Source organism: Danio rerio, chromosome 8 (assembly GCF_052040795.2).
Source record: "Danio rerio strain M-AB ecotype USA chromosome 8, GRCz13ab, whole genome shotgun sequence".
NCBI lineage: Eukaryota > Metazoa > Chordata > Actinopteri > Cypriniformes > Danionidae > Danio > Danio rerio.
Genome location: NC_141028.1, coordinates 7130001 through 7145000, shown reverse-complemented (window position 1 = coordinate 7145000; position 15000 = coordinate 7130001). Strand labels below are relative to the sequence as shown.

At 40.0% G+C, this 15000-nt stretch overlaps 1 long non-coding RNA gene across 11 annotated transcripts in view; it reads left to right on the top strand.

Moving 5' to 3' along the window:
- The first annotated feature begins 252 nt into the window (after window positions 1–252).
- Window positions 253–15000, top strand: part of LOC141375574 (uncharacterized) — a 127172-nt gene continuing 112424 nt past the window's right edge. For 3 of the 11 annotated variants that reach the window (XR_015497459.1, XR_015497458.1, XR_015497457.1), the window contains exons 1-4: window positions 253–370; window positions 597–745; window positions 2213–2294; window positions 5008–5164. This is a non-coding gene — a long non-coding RNA (uncharacterized LOC141375574). Of the gene's footprint in view, window positions 371–596; window positions 746–2212; window positions 2295–5007; window positions 5165–5919; window positions 7915–15000 lie in introns of those variants that run through there. The other 8 variants (XR_015497464.1, XR_015497465.1, XR_015497467.1 and 5 more) reach the window with 7 other exon arrangements.

Here is a 15000-nt window from a genome sequence, read left to right as displayed (position 1 = left end):
AATACGTAAATGACATTAACATCCCTCGTAACCATGTATGGTGTGTGCCTGAAACTTGTGCGGGTCTGCCGGCTATTGGGTCTAACATGACACCCTCGTTTTCAGCTCCGCCTCCGCCAGCGCTCGTCTAAGTTCGTTGATTATCGGCTGCAGTCGTGGTTCAAGTCAAACCACCTAGCGACACACATGCAGGTGCTGATAATTGACACTGATTACACATGCTATATAAACACCACTTACATACACACAATTGCTCAGTATTGGGTTTCTGTTTGAGTGTAGTTCCTAGTGCATTTCTGTTCTGTGTTTTGGATTGTTTGTTGGCCTTGCTTCATAATAAACCAAGCTGCATTTGGAACATTACTCCATTGTAAGCATTTCATCACAACTTCATTTACAAGAAAACGGCCAAATGTATTATTCAAGTGATGTTTGAAGGATCATGTGGTAATGGTGCTAAAATTCAGCTTTTTGTCACAGGAATACATCTGCATTTTCAATATATTAAATTGGAGAGCAGTTGTTTTAAACTTTATTAACGTTTTTGTGATTTGTATGCAGTCCTTCAGTAAGTTTTCCTCCATTTTCACATCCAGCAGAACCTGAAGCAGAAGGGCCACCCATGAAGCCCATCTGCGGTGTCTCTGTCTGGGCCTCTGCGGTGGGTCAGAGAGGGTGCGCTGTGGCGTGTGTTCATACAGGCTGCAGACATGATGTACCCGCAGACGGAGAGAAGAGCGATCAGGTGTGTGTTCATAGACAACAGCGGCGTCTTATGCTCCTCACATCTGTTCAGCAACAGAAAAAAAGCATGCCATAATCTCACACCTGCTGCAACACACACACGTTTGTTTGTTGTTTGTTTGATTCATTTGTTTTTCAAATACTTGTTTAGTGTAGTTCTTTCTTTCTTTTCTTTTTTGTTTCTTTCTTTTAAACGTGTCATCTTGCAGAGGCGTGCTTATTGATCCGTTTAATGGTTAAATAATTTGTCTTGTCATCTGTGGGTTAAACTATTTATTTGTTTACACATTTATCTTGTCTTCTGTGGTGTTTGTTTGTTTGTTTGATTGTGTGTTTGATTTATCAAACCACTTGTAGGTTCTTTTTTTTCTTTCTTTCCCTTCCTTTCTTATATAGGAAAAAATAAAAACTTTAAAAAAAGAGAAATATTTATTTCTTAAATCTGATATTTCTTTATTTTAATTCTTTCTTTCTTTTTTCTATCTTTGTTTTTTGTTCTATCTATCTATCTATCTATCTATCTATCTATCTATCTATCTATCTATCTATCTATCTATCTATCTATCTATTCATCCATCAATTCGTCCTTCTGTCTGTCGTTCCATCATTTGTTATGTTTATCTATCTGTCTGTCTCTGTCTGTCTATCATTTGTTCTTTCAATCTGTCTGTCTGTCTATCTATCTATCTATCTATCTATCTATCTATCTATCTATCTATCTATCTATCTATCTGTTCATCCATCCAGTCGTCTGTCTGTCGTTCTATCATTTGTTCTGTTTATCTATCTGTCTGTCTATCTATCATTTGTTCTATCCATCCATCCGTCTGTCTATCTATCATTTGTTCTTTTTATCCGTCCGTCTGTCTGTCTGTCTGTCATTTGTTCTATCTATCTATTTGTCTGTCATTTGATCTATCTATCTATCTATCTATCTATCTATCTATCTATCTATCTATCTATCTATCTATCTATCTATCTATCTATTGTTTTTTCTATCATTCTATTATTCTGTTATTCTATTTATCGATATTTATATCTGTCTGTCTGTCATTTTATCGTTCTGTCTGTTTTTTTCTATTTGTCTGCCTGTCTGTCTATCATTCCATCTATCTACCGTTCTATCTACCTACCCATCGAGGTTCATAATGCCTGTAAAACCTCAAATTCAGTTTTAAATGTTGCTCCAACTTTCCCACTTGAGTCTGACACAGATCTACAGACTGCATGCGTCAGAAATGATAAAGGGTGAAAAGGAGAAGGGAAATAGCAAGAGCGTCCACAGGTGCAGTGCCACACTTGATGGGCAGCCATTGACTGAGATTACTACAGCGAGGAGAGCTATCATTTCATCAAACCACCTCCTCTCGTTCAGTCTAACCTTCCCTTCTCTCTCTCTCTCTCTCTCTCTCTCTCTCTCTCTCTCTCTCTTTCTCTCTCTCTCTCTCTCCCTCTCCCTCTCCCTCAGAAACGCCTGCAGCTCCAGAGAGCGTAAAGAAACCAGAGATTGAGATGAAACCACTTATTTACAGCATGTGGATCAAACCAAAGTGAGTTATCACTGAACATCCACACTCCACAAGCTCAGTTATGCAAGAAATATATTTGGCAATGAAAAATTACAAGAAATGTAACTTAGGAGGTCAACAGTAGATCATAATTTTCCTATACTGATGTAAGAATGGGTTTTAACCACAGCGTTTCGAACTGAAGTTCTGCCGAGCGAAAATGTTATCAGTATGATGGTAAAAAAACTGTACATTTCAAGTCAAACCATTCTTCTGCAATCTCATACCAAAAATGGAAATAAGGGCAGTATTAATAGCTTTAAATGTGGGAGGGTGTTGATATTATGTGATTGTATTGTATTGCTATATGGAACAATTAAGTGTTGATGTTATATCAGAAGTAATTTACAAATACTTGAAAATGAAATGATTTAATGGCAATGACTTGCTATGGTTACAACTGAATTAATTTCAAAATGAGTGTATAAAATTATTAAATATGAAATGATAAAACATATGATCTAATTTGTACCCAGCTTAAATGTAAAATTAACGTTACCAGAGGCAGAAGGAGAGGCACAGGGGAAGGGAGAGAGAGAGACAAAGAGAGCAGGCCCAGAAGTTAGCCTGAGTGCAGTAGTGTCAGACACTCCAGAGGAGGAGAGGAGCAGAGAGCGAAAAAGACAGGCCAGGAAAAGAGACAGAGCAGAGTTTTACACCTATTTTGTGTCTTTTTGACCATGTGACTAAAGCCCAAATGCTGAGACATTCAAACTGACCAGTCAACATGTGGCCACATCATAAAACCCCCAAATTCCACATATCAGGCCCTGATCCTATCAGTATCTGGAGTATCTTTAGAGTCAGTGGCCCTTCTTGAGTCAAAAAGACATATTTTGCCATATAAATAAATGTATATAATAATTTAGCCTCTTACACTGTGCATAAAATGACACTTATGACCAGGGCCAGACGGAATCCGCAGACGTTTTTTGCTATTTCTGCGGAAAATTTTGGTAAAAATCTACAGAATTATTTTGGGAGTATCCAGCGGAGTATCATAACTTAACTTTAATATATTAAATAAAAAGTAATAAATTACTGAAGAAAAACTGAATAAATTCCGATTTACACATTTACTTAAGTAAATAAAAAGAATTTATAATGGGCTAAAAAACTGCAGAAATCTGCGGAATTCTGTGTGCGCAGATTCCGTGTGGGCCTACTTATGACATATTAGTTTCATTGGCTGCACGGTGACACAGTGGGTCGCACGTTCGCCTTACAGCAAGAAGGTTGCTGGTTCGAGCCACAGCTGTGCCAGTTGGTGTTTCTGTGTGGAGTTTGTATGTTCTCCCTGTGTTGGTGTGGGTTTCCTCTGGGTGCTCTGGTTTCCCCCACAGTTCAAAGACATGCAGTATAAGTGAATTGGATGAACTAAAGTGACTGTTGTGTGTGTGTGTGTGTGTGTGTGTGTGTGTGTGTGTGTGTGTGTGTGTGTGTGTGTGTGTGTGTGTGTGTGTGTGTCTGAGTCTGAATGGGTGCTTCCCAGGACTGGATTGTGGCTGGAAGAGCATGCGCTGCGTTTAATCGAAATAATTGGTGGTTCATTCCACTTTGGATATATGAAAAAATGGACATGAACAAATTTGTCAAGATAATTACAAATTCTGAAGTTCCCAGAGCCTGTGTTGTTAATATCAGCGGTTCATCTCACGATAACATACCTGGGAATGTTGTTACTGACCAATCAGGATCAAGTGTTTTCTGGCAGCTGACGTTCATTCACAGAACGTAGGTTTCATATCTGCAGAAGTGAGAGCAGATAAGCAGGGGCGCAGCCAGAAGTTGCTTTGTAAGCAAACATCAGAGCTTTGAATTTGATGCGAGCAGCAACTGGCAGCCAGTGCAAACGGATGAGTAGTGGAGTGACGTGCTCTTTTAGGTTCATTAGCGCTGCTTCATTCTGTAGCATCTGAAAAGGTTTGATAGAGTTAGCTGGAAGCCCGGATAGTAGAGAGTTGCAATAGTCCAGTCTGGAGAGAACAAGAGCTTGAACAAGGAGTTGAGCTGCATGTTCAGATAGGAAGGGTCGGATCTTTCTGATGTTGTAGAGTGCGAATCTGCACGATCAAGCAGTTCTAGAGATGTGGTCAGAGAAGTTTAGTTGGTCATCAATTGTTACTCCAAGGCTTTTCACCATTTTGGATGCAGTTATGGTTGCCCCAAAGCTGAAGATGATGATCTTTCATCCAGTGTGAAATGTCTGACAGGCAGGCTAAGATGCGAGCCAGAACCAAGGGATCATCAGGGTGAAAAGAGAGGTATAGCTGGGAATCATCAGCATAGCAGAGGTAGGAGAATCCATGTCCAATCCATATATCAACAATACCCATATAATACATTACAAATACAAGCTTGTTAAAAAGTGAAACTGAATCCTCACCTAAAGATGATGCCTGCTAAAATAAAAAGGACAATAAATGACCATTTCACATCACAAAAATAGAAAAGTAAAGGTTTCATTTTCAAGACAAAAAGTATCTGTTCGTAGCTAATGCACCATGTACAATCCTCCACTGTTAGTCAATTTTATCAATTGGACATTTGTACAATGACCACCAGCAGCCTTCGAGTGAGCCTGAGAGAAATAGAGGAAATCAGATAGAAAAGCCAGATATTCTTCACGCCATATGACATGTGCAGCTGTCCCACTTTCAGGAGCTTCGCAATTAATCTAATGTTTCTCCGGCAGTCCTGACGGTGCTAATCCACATCCCAGGGGTGAAGCAGCGACGGCTGGATCCGCGGCCCCAGAGGAAGCATGGAGGAATTACACCAGAGAATATTCACACATTACTGATAACAAGCCAGCAGGTGCTGGAGATTTATTCAAAGAGTCCACAGAGGAGGTACGGAGAGGCCACACACACACACACACACACACACACTGAATTCAGATGCAACAGTGTGTCTTTCTAATAGAAATATTTCTGTCTTTCTAGCACAAATCGATCAGGTTTTAGTAAGAAGGGGGTTAAATAGTGCACCTACTGTTCCCGCATGATCTGTGGGAATAATACTATTTGACCTTAAAGTTTGCATAGATTTTATTTTGTAAAACTTTCTGTGGAGAGACCCCTCCCTCTATGATTGTGAAGCACTTTAGGTGTATTGCCATACAGGATAAAATCCTCCTATATACAGTTGCAGCCAGACGTTTACATACACTCTAAAAAAATAATATAACCATTTTCTATAAAATGTCTGATGGTAAATTATACTAAACGTTTACTATTTTAGGTCCGTTAGGATTACCTTAATCATTTACATTTGCTAAATGCCAGAATAATGAAAGAATTTTTGTTTTTGAGAATTTTTTTTTATTAATTTCTAGACTGTCAAAAGTTTACACACATTTCCTTGGTATTTTTTTTAGCTTTGCTTTGAAACTGCATAACTTTGGTCAAATGTTTTGGGTATCCTTCCACAAGAACATAACGAGAAATGCTTTCTAATATGGATATGCCCTGCCCCCTTTCTAATATTGATATGCCCCGCCCCCTTTAAGATGCTTCTCATTTGCTTTTCATTTGATGCGCTTGAGCTCAAGCAGTCTCACTGGCAGAGCAGTAATAACACAAATGCCTTGGCTGTTCTTTTAAAGGGGAGGAGCTACACTGTGTCCCGCCCTCTCTTTGTGTCAGTCGAGATTAGGCCAAACATAGAATAAAAATGCACATGTCGAAGCACTTCACCAGACATTTAAAACACGTGTGACTGCAGATTATTTGTGAAATGAAGACTAGGGGCTGTATGACACCAGCAACTTTTGTTCTTTTTCACTCTGATATTTACAGGAACATTATTAATTAATAATTGTTTTTTTGTGCAGTTCTTTGCAGAACACTAAAAAATAGAAATCGAATACATTTGCTTTTGCTGTCTCCATATGGACAACTTTTCTGGAGTGGTCAGTTTGCTCTGTAGCTCACCTTGTATAGTGTTGTACTTTGGGTTTGAGTTTGGTGAAGCATGGTACCATAAAAGAAGTAAAAACAAGGTAAACCACATGGTCAGAGTGCACTTTTGTCGTATGTTTGCTTTTAAAATCACTATTAGTTTGTTATTGGTGGTTTAGGGAAAGCTTAAGGTCAGTGGTTCGCTGACTGATTTGTACGACAAACTGAATCATACAACAAACTGTACCCTAAGTAATATATTTAATATCTACATGAAGTAGACCACGCCCTCGAGTGGATGTCATCTGAAACGTGCAACAACATGAACCCAGAGCAAAAAGGTTGTCTAAAGCACATATTTTTAAGAAATCTGGGCTGAAATAAATATAAAAAAACAACACAGGCTCGTTCTGAAAACGAAGCCTTATATACTTTTCTGGAGATCGCTGTAATTATGCAGCCAAAAATATGATTTTTTTAAGCATGACTTTATAACATGGTGATGAGGGCAGTGGCAGACGAGACATCATGGAATTTTTCTAGGGAGGGTTATGTTTTAATCATTATTCATCAAAAAAAATAATAATTCAGTACAGCAGGTGTTATTATAGCGTTCATAGCTGACAATAATAAAGCTTCCATTAATAGATGATCTTTCCATAGGATCAGTTTTAGTACAGATAATTAAACACATTTCTCTTACCAGTCAGCTTCCAATTCAGTCAACATGAGCTTATTGGAAATATGTGCTTCGGATTACATTTTGTAAAACCTGAAACATGTATCTAAAGGTCTTGTGAAATTAAAATAAAGTTGTTTAGATATTAGTAAGATTATAGTAAGTTTTAAAGATATCTATAAACTAGTTTGCTCCAAAACAGTGACAAAAATAGAAGGTAGCATTTAGAAGATATAAAAGGGATATTTTATGATAGTTTGTCACTTTAGACTAAATTGGATCAATGATTTTTTTTCACATCACCTCATGCCTTTCATCAAATCTTGAGCAGTCAAATACTCTCTAGTTTCGACATGTCCTGCCCCCTTTAAGATGCTTTTTATTTGATGTGCTTGAGCTCAACCACTCTCACTGGCAGTGCTGAGAAAAAACAAAATGTTATTGGCTGGTTTTTTTTTTTGGTTTTTTTAAGGGGAGGAGCTACTCTATGCCCCATGTCTCCAACTTTTCTGGAGTGGTCAGTTTGCTTTGTAGCTCACCTTGTATGCTGTTGTAATTTGAGTTTGAGATTGGTGAAGCATGGTACCACAAAATAACTTAAAACAAGGTAAACTACATGGTCACAGTGCACTTTTATTGTATGTTTGCTTTTAAAATAACTGTTAGTTTGTTTGAGTTTGTTATTAGTGGTTTAGAGAAGGGTTTAGATCAGTGGTTCGCTGGCTGATTAGTACGACAAACTGAATCATACAACAAACTGTACCCTAATGCTGTGTTCACACCAGACATGGAACCTGCAGATAAATCATGGAACATTTGAGTTTGCTCGCTTTATTTGTGCGTCAAACCCCGCTTTATTCGCGCATCAAATCTGCTTCCTTTTCGCGTAAAATTCACTTCAGAACAGACGCGGATTTGCGTGATGGGCAGGGCTTCTGTCTGCTCGGTGACTCTAGTTTCGTTGCTAAATGGCTAACATGGATTTTATTAAGAAAATAACAGTGTTCCTGTGCTTTATGAAGGCTGAAAAAACAGCGTCGATACGTTTAGGGCCGTGTCTGAGTTCACTAGACCCTTTCAGAGTTGCATCCAGCTCTGTGAGCTCATGAACTCCTCCAGAAACTTAACCTGGATGTAGGCTTTCAGCGGTGCTTCTGACTGAGCCGAGCCCAGTTTGATGAACTCTTGTTAGTGTCGGCTGGAGAATTTTCCCCCGGGACACCAACAACAGTTGCTATGTCACAATCACACCCCCACAAGAGCAAGCTCCTGATTGGTTAATGCACCGCGAATGACCGCTTAAGTTTAGATTTTCGAACTGGAGTGATTTGCATGAAACGCATCTCAAACGCGCAAAACGCTCAATTCTCATCGTGTAATGCGTGTCATTCGAGCGTATCACACCGCAGGATGTCTATTCGTGCATTTGCATTAACTCAACATGTAAATCACTTGCGCTTGACGCTCCTTCTGCATCTGGTGTGAACACAGCATTAGTAATATATTTAATATTTACAAAAAGTAGACCACGCCCTCTTATGGATTTGTCATCTGAAACGTGTAACACAATGAACCCGGAGCAAAAATGTTGGCTGAAGCATGTATTTCGAACGAGTCTGGGTTGAAATAAATATAAAAGAACTCATTTTGAAAACGTAGCCCCATATACATTTCTGGAGATCGCAAATTATGTAGCCAGAAGTTTGAACGGCTGCATTTCATCTTTAAAACAAATGCTACGGGTGGTGTGATGACGTTGCTTTTTGTGCTTACCTGCTGACCTCTTACCTCCATGTGGACGACTTTTCTGCTATTACCAGTTTGTCCAGTGGTCGCTGCGCATGTTGGCAGATTTGCGACATGGAGCAGAGTTTACTGCAATGACGGGGTTTGAGTCTGGCAAAGAATGGTTCCAGAAAGCGGGTAAGACAAAAACAAAAGGCCAAAAAATAAACAAATAATTAACAGAGTGAGAATGTGGTAACCTGAAAATGTGGTAAAAATCAGTTGGTCGTGAGGGCTTTTCTTTTACTGGATTGAATTTAAAAAAACTGTCGGTTGGGTATGCAAGTGGTGGGCGGGTCAGTCTGTGCTTTATAAAAGAGGTTGGGTTTAGGGAAGAAGGAAGATAAGTCAGTCGATTAGTCAGTCAGTCGACAGCAGCCACTGATGGATATACACATATTTGGCACTCTTCAGAAATGTATATAGGGGTACATATTCAGAATAAGCCTGAGTTGAAAAAAAAACAACATTTAACATAACCTTTGTAGTTTGATCTGATAAAGATCCACTCCAGATACAAACACTAAGTCCTCCACTCTTTTATCAAATGTAATCTATATGATCAGAACAGCTTGTCGACACCCTGCATGTATTTTCTGAGTAATCTCTCCTCAAAGAGCTCTGTAATAGCTCACCTGCTGTGCTGAGTGTGTGAGAATTAATTCAATATTGTAGCGCTGCCAAATAATGCATTGCAGATGAGTGAGAGCTGAGCAGAAATTTTGTTTAAGTTACATAAGACATCCAACTACTCAGGAGTACTGAAAGATGGTTTTTGTAATTTTTTATTTACTCTTTTAATGCATAAAAACGCCATCATCTGTTTGTAGATTTTTAAGAAATGTGCTATTTTAACATGTTTGTTCATCTGAAAAACAATAGTAAAGTCAGATATTGTGCTTTGAAAATGTGTGTTCTGTGTCAGAATGTCTGTCATTGTTTTGGTCTCTGTAACCTGCCCACTGCCAGATATATTTTAGCACTCCGGGTTGCCTTGTTGGAAAACACAGTGTATTTCATTTTGCCATGAAGGCTGCCTTGATGTGTATGGATGACAAAGACATAGATTCAAAGTTATAAAAATTCACATAAGGTGTTTTTTAATTAGCAAATTATTTACATATTACAAACGTAAACATTAGCTGAGCAGCTTACATTGTAAGGCTTGTTTGTGAGGCACGCTCGCTCCTGTTTGTGTCATCCAACAACCTGCATTTTTGTAGAATTGTTAGAGGGGCCGGGTGAAAAAACCCTCTTAGATGTTTTGAATTTGGAATGCAATGCCTAGTTCAACCACTAGGTGGCAATCCAACATTCAACACCTGTCATTTTCATCCGCTTATCCGGGGCCGCGTCGGGGCAGCAGAGAATTCCAGACTTTCCTCTCCCCAGACACTGCCTCCAGCTCCTCTGGGGGGAACATAGTCTCTCCAGCGTATCCTGGCTCTTCCCCGAGACCTCCTCCCGGTGGGACATGCCTAGAACACCGCCCTTGGTAGGCATCCAGGAGGCACCCGAAACAGATGCCCGAGCCACCTCAACTGATTTCTCTCGATGTAGAGGAGCAGCGGCTCTACTCCAAGCGCCTCCCGGGTGTCAGAGCTTCTCACCCTGTCTATAAGGGTGCGCCCTGCCACGCTGCGAATGCAACTCATTTCAGCTGCTTGTATCTTGTCTTTCTGGTCATAACCCAAAAATCATGACCGTAGGTGAAAGTAGGAACGTAGATTGACCAGTAAGTCAAGAGCTTCGCCTTTTGGCTTACCAGCAACCAGTGATAAAGGAGAAAGTACGTCAACCACTTTACTCCTGCTGCTGCACCAATCTGCTTATCAATCTCAAAACGATATCGTCTTTGAATAATAAATCCTGTGGTCCCCCTACAGCAAAAAGCTGCACTTTGAAATTCTGAACCGAAAATTCTGAACAAAATTGGTGACAAAGGGCAGGAGCCCAACATGCACTGGAGACAAATCTGACTTATTGTCAGCAATGCGAACCAAACTCCTACTGTTTATACAGGGACGAGACAGCCCTTAACAAAGCGCCTCTGGCCCCATGCTCCCTCAGCATCCTCCACAGAATGCCACAAGGGACACGGTCGAATGCCTTCTCCAAGTCCACAAAACACTTGTGGACTGGTTGGGCATACTCCCATGAACCCTTGAGCACCCTGGTGAGGGCATAGAGCTGGTCCACTGTGCCACTGCCCGGACGAAAACTGCATTGTTCCTCCTGGATCCTAGGTTAATTTGGCACCTTTAATGTTATACAAAAGGGAAGGAATGGTAACGCACAGGTAAAAATAGGGATGGCTGATGTGGTGTCGAGATCCTGAAGCGTAAGTGTTTTGAAACTGCTCTGAAGCATGATCAAAACACCCAGGTTACATGACTAAAGTGATTCGAAACACCTGCGACTTCATGTATCAACACTGCTTATGCACAAAAACATTGTGGACGCCAGATTTCATGCTACTGTTTGGATTTACTAACAATGAAATGAATGTCAATGTGCGTTGGTCCACGCCAACTTCATGTCTGGCGTACGTGCATTTCTTGTGTGTTTGTTTTATTTCCATTGCCGACTCCTAGAGGCAGTTGTGTTAAAGCACACTACAAAGTATCTTTGAGTCGTGCAATGACAGCTGTATGAGATGGGATCATCTGCATGTCTAGCAGGTATATAAGGTTTCCACACCATGCAGTTGGCAAGCCAAACATTAAAGCGCAAATTGCAGCAATCGCCAGTTTTTCCAATCTAATCGGAGCGATCGACTCCACACACATTGCTATAAAGGTGGCATCTGAAGACGAATTTGCATACCTGAATCAGAAACATTTCCATTCAATAAATGTACAAATATTATGTGATGTATATGTATATTTGCATGCGTTTTATGTGTTTTATGTACAGCACTTTTGTAATCATTGTGGTTTGTGAAAGTGCTATACAAATAAAGTGAGTTGAGTTGAGTGATGCTCAAATGTGCTTAACATAATACACACACTTATTAATGATTCCTACTTGTCCTCCTCATGATGAAGAGTAGGCAAAATCTGATATGTGGGGGTGTGGAGAGGTAAGCGTGATCGAACACCCAATAAGGGGGGAGAGCATGCTAGGAGCCCGGCGGCTAATCAGCAGGTCAATCAGAAATGATAAATAACACCTGTCTTTCTAGTGATTGGGCCGGAGAGACTCCCTTCTTAAGGAGGACGGGAGGAGCAGTCGGGAGAGGAGAGAGCACACAAACACACACACACAGCTTCAGGTGGGGTGGCTATAATTTAAAAATAAAAAGATTTACTTACCTGAATCGCTGACCCTGTCTTCTTCTTCCCATAACAACAACGAACAGTTTTACAGGAGGAAAGAAGAATGAGGTGATTGTGTAAATAGGAACGAACTTGGCTGATAAAAGACAAAGTCCGCCATTCTCGTACTGCTCTCCCAACAAAAAAGCTTGCTGCAAACCAACAGCTTTGCTTTATTGGCCCTGACAGCATCGGAGTGATCAAGCGGCAACCTCCCGCTCTCTCTCAGGAAGCCAATACGGAAGTAACTAAAACTGCAATTCATCTGAAATTCCGCTAGTCCTGGCCGCTCCTGGCTCCAAAACAGAGCAAATTTCAATTGAGCCCACTGTTAGAATGGCCGACTTTACAGCAGAAAAAAAAGGTGTTTACAGCCTGGTACAAAAAAAGATTTTGGTTAATACAGCTAATATTACCCTTCATGACAACTGTGAGGGGGGTGAATTTTTTTATAACTCATCCGTTTCCTTTATATTAAGTTATATTAAGTTTGCATAATTAAGGGCGTGGCCACTTGAGTGACAGCTAGGTCTCGCTGGTCGCCGTCACGTCACCTCAGCTGAATCCTGCAGTTTAGCCACTGAACTCGGCATATTTATCGTATTTCTGTGTTGTTTTATGTGGCTTTACACAGTCAACTGCCTTTTGGACTTGTTTCCTACAATTATCAGATGGCATGGCATGCTGAGTGCACTTAATTGTGCTCACAAACCATTCACGTGGCCTCCGTTTCCCATGTGAGTAAAGTTATATACTTATATACCATCTCTATACATGTATTTGTTTTATTTAAAGATCATTTATCGTTTTTATTTATATTTAGAGCTGTAATGCACTCCAGAATCTGAGATTGATTAGCTGTAGGCTCTAGAACAGTCATCTGAAGCGTTGTCATACAGTGTTATGCTGGATTTCATCAATAGTCTTACATTAACTAACACAGACTATATCTGAAGTGTTTGGATGTAATTTGCGTTTTCCTCCTGTTGAAAAACGTCATAAGAACAATGTTTAGTGGCTCAATGTATTACAGCAGTGCTTTTAAAAGTCTAAACACTTTATTGATATAGTGTACAACCAAGCACAAATGGTCAGAATACAAACGAGTCACAGGTGATAAAGTATTAAGCGTTCTCCCAAAGTAAAGTGTGTCTGAATCAGCTCCAAGCAAACTGTCAGCAGGTGTCTGTAGCTCCGCTCACTCTCCGCCTCTTTGCCCATGCTTGGTATCCCGCCGTGGGTGTATTGACGCGCGAACAAAATGGCGACGGCCTACTTGTGGCTTCTTTTGCGCTCTTTAGAAACCTATGGGTGACATCACGCATACTACGTCCATATATTTTACAGTCTATGGCAGTGACAAACACGCAACAAACCCTGTGGATCATGGAAACAAACACATACGACCCGTGCCATGCACGGTCTCACCCAATCATTGGGTCTCACAGTTTGGCAGGTCTGTCTTGTCTTCGGAAAGAATGTGCTCAATGAACAATGATTAATAAGCAGGCTCTTCTCAAAGAATAAGAAAACTGTGCTATGAATAATAATAAGAAACCAACGAGTCATCTTTGTACTAGCAGATTCGCTCTACGTCACCGACTTTGATCCCGCTCCAAAACTGATTATAAACCCGAAAGATAAAAATAGCTGACAAAAGCTCAACATTATCCAGTTTTCCCCAGGATTAAAGCTGACAGGTGCTTACATTGTCTCAATTGATGCTCAACACACACATATCTGTTCAATTTTTTTTTTAAGTGCTTCACGGTGTCTTGAACCTTAAAAGAAGAGCTGGCATGAGGCGATTGGTGGAAAATGGATCTAAGTTGCAAAGCATTAACCATTAGGATGCAGCAGTGAAAATTGAAACAGCCAACCAGAGACCGCAGTAGGTGGGACAAACCAGGAAGAGAACTGGTAGAAAGAAAAACAATAAGACACAAACAATAAATAAATATGTGCTGGCACGTAATGTTGTTGTTGTTTGGCCGTGTAATGTAGATAGACATCTTTTCCTAAATGTAGTGTAAATGCTAAAATGAAACGTAGATCGAGGATTGTTTTATTGTAAATGGGTTTGTATTGTTAATTTAAATGCGAAAAACAGACAACTTCGTGTTCTGTGCTACAAAAACAAATCTAAAACATGAGGATACTTAAAAAATTGAACCATTTTTTTTTTTGTACAACTCGTAGTTTATAAGTGCTGAGAGAGCTGAAATTCAGATATGCTAATGCACATTTGATGTCAACCGATCACAACAGACATTGTGGGACAGCTGACCAATCAGAGCAGAGTAGTTTCTGGGAAAGGTGGAGCTTAAATAAACCAGATCCTTGAACCAACCGTTTAAGATATTGAGAATAAAAGATCTGACGCTGCAGTTTATATTATGAGAGAATACTTTAGTTGAGCCTTTTTGTACTTTTCTAATCGCTCTACATTTAAAAAAAACTAAATCCAGCGTGCTTTTTGAAGACATCACTCACAAGGGATCTCAGTTATGATGATGTAAGTGTTACTTTATTGAAAACTTATATTCACAAACAAGTACAATCAACCAAATTAGAACAACAACCAGCTAGATTTGCGAATGGTTCAGAATTCATGAGCGATCACGACAGACCCATGTGGGGTTTTTTTTTTTAGGTTTTCTGAAGTCGACTCAAATCGGTTAATTATGATGCTTGTCGGCTATCAGTGGAGAGTCGCTTTGTTGACTCGTATCTCTGAAGACGTTTGCCTTTCATCTCTTGGATTTTTTTTTTCATCGAGGGACCTGCTTGCAACATTTGCTGGTGTGTTTGTGTGCGTGCGGTTTCTGTGCTGGTGAACTGCAATCGCTCTGGCTTGTGTGGTTCAAGTAAGGACAGGTCGTAGGCGTTACGTGCCTCATTAAGATCAAGCATCCATTATGTCTTTTCACACAGATAAATGTTGTAGCCTTGAAAAGTGGCTATTATGAATCAATCTAAAGCTGCAGAAGTGTGCTGAAGAGTCA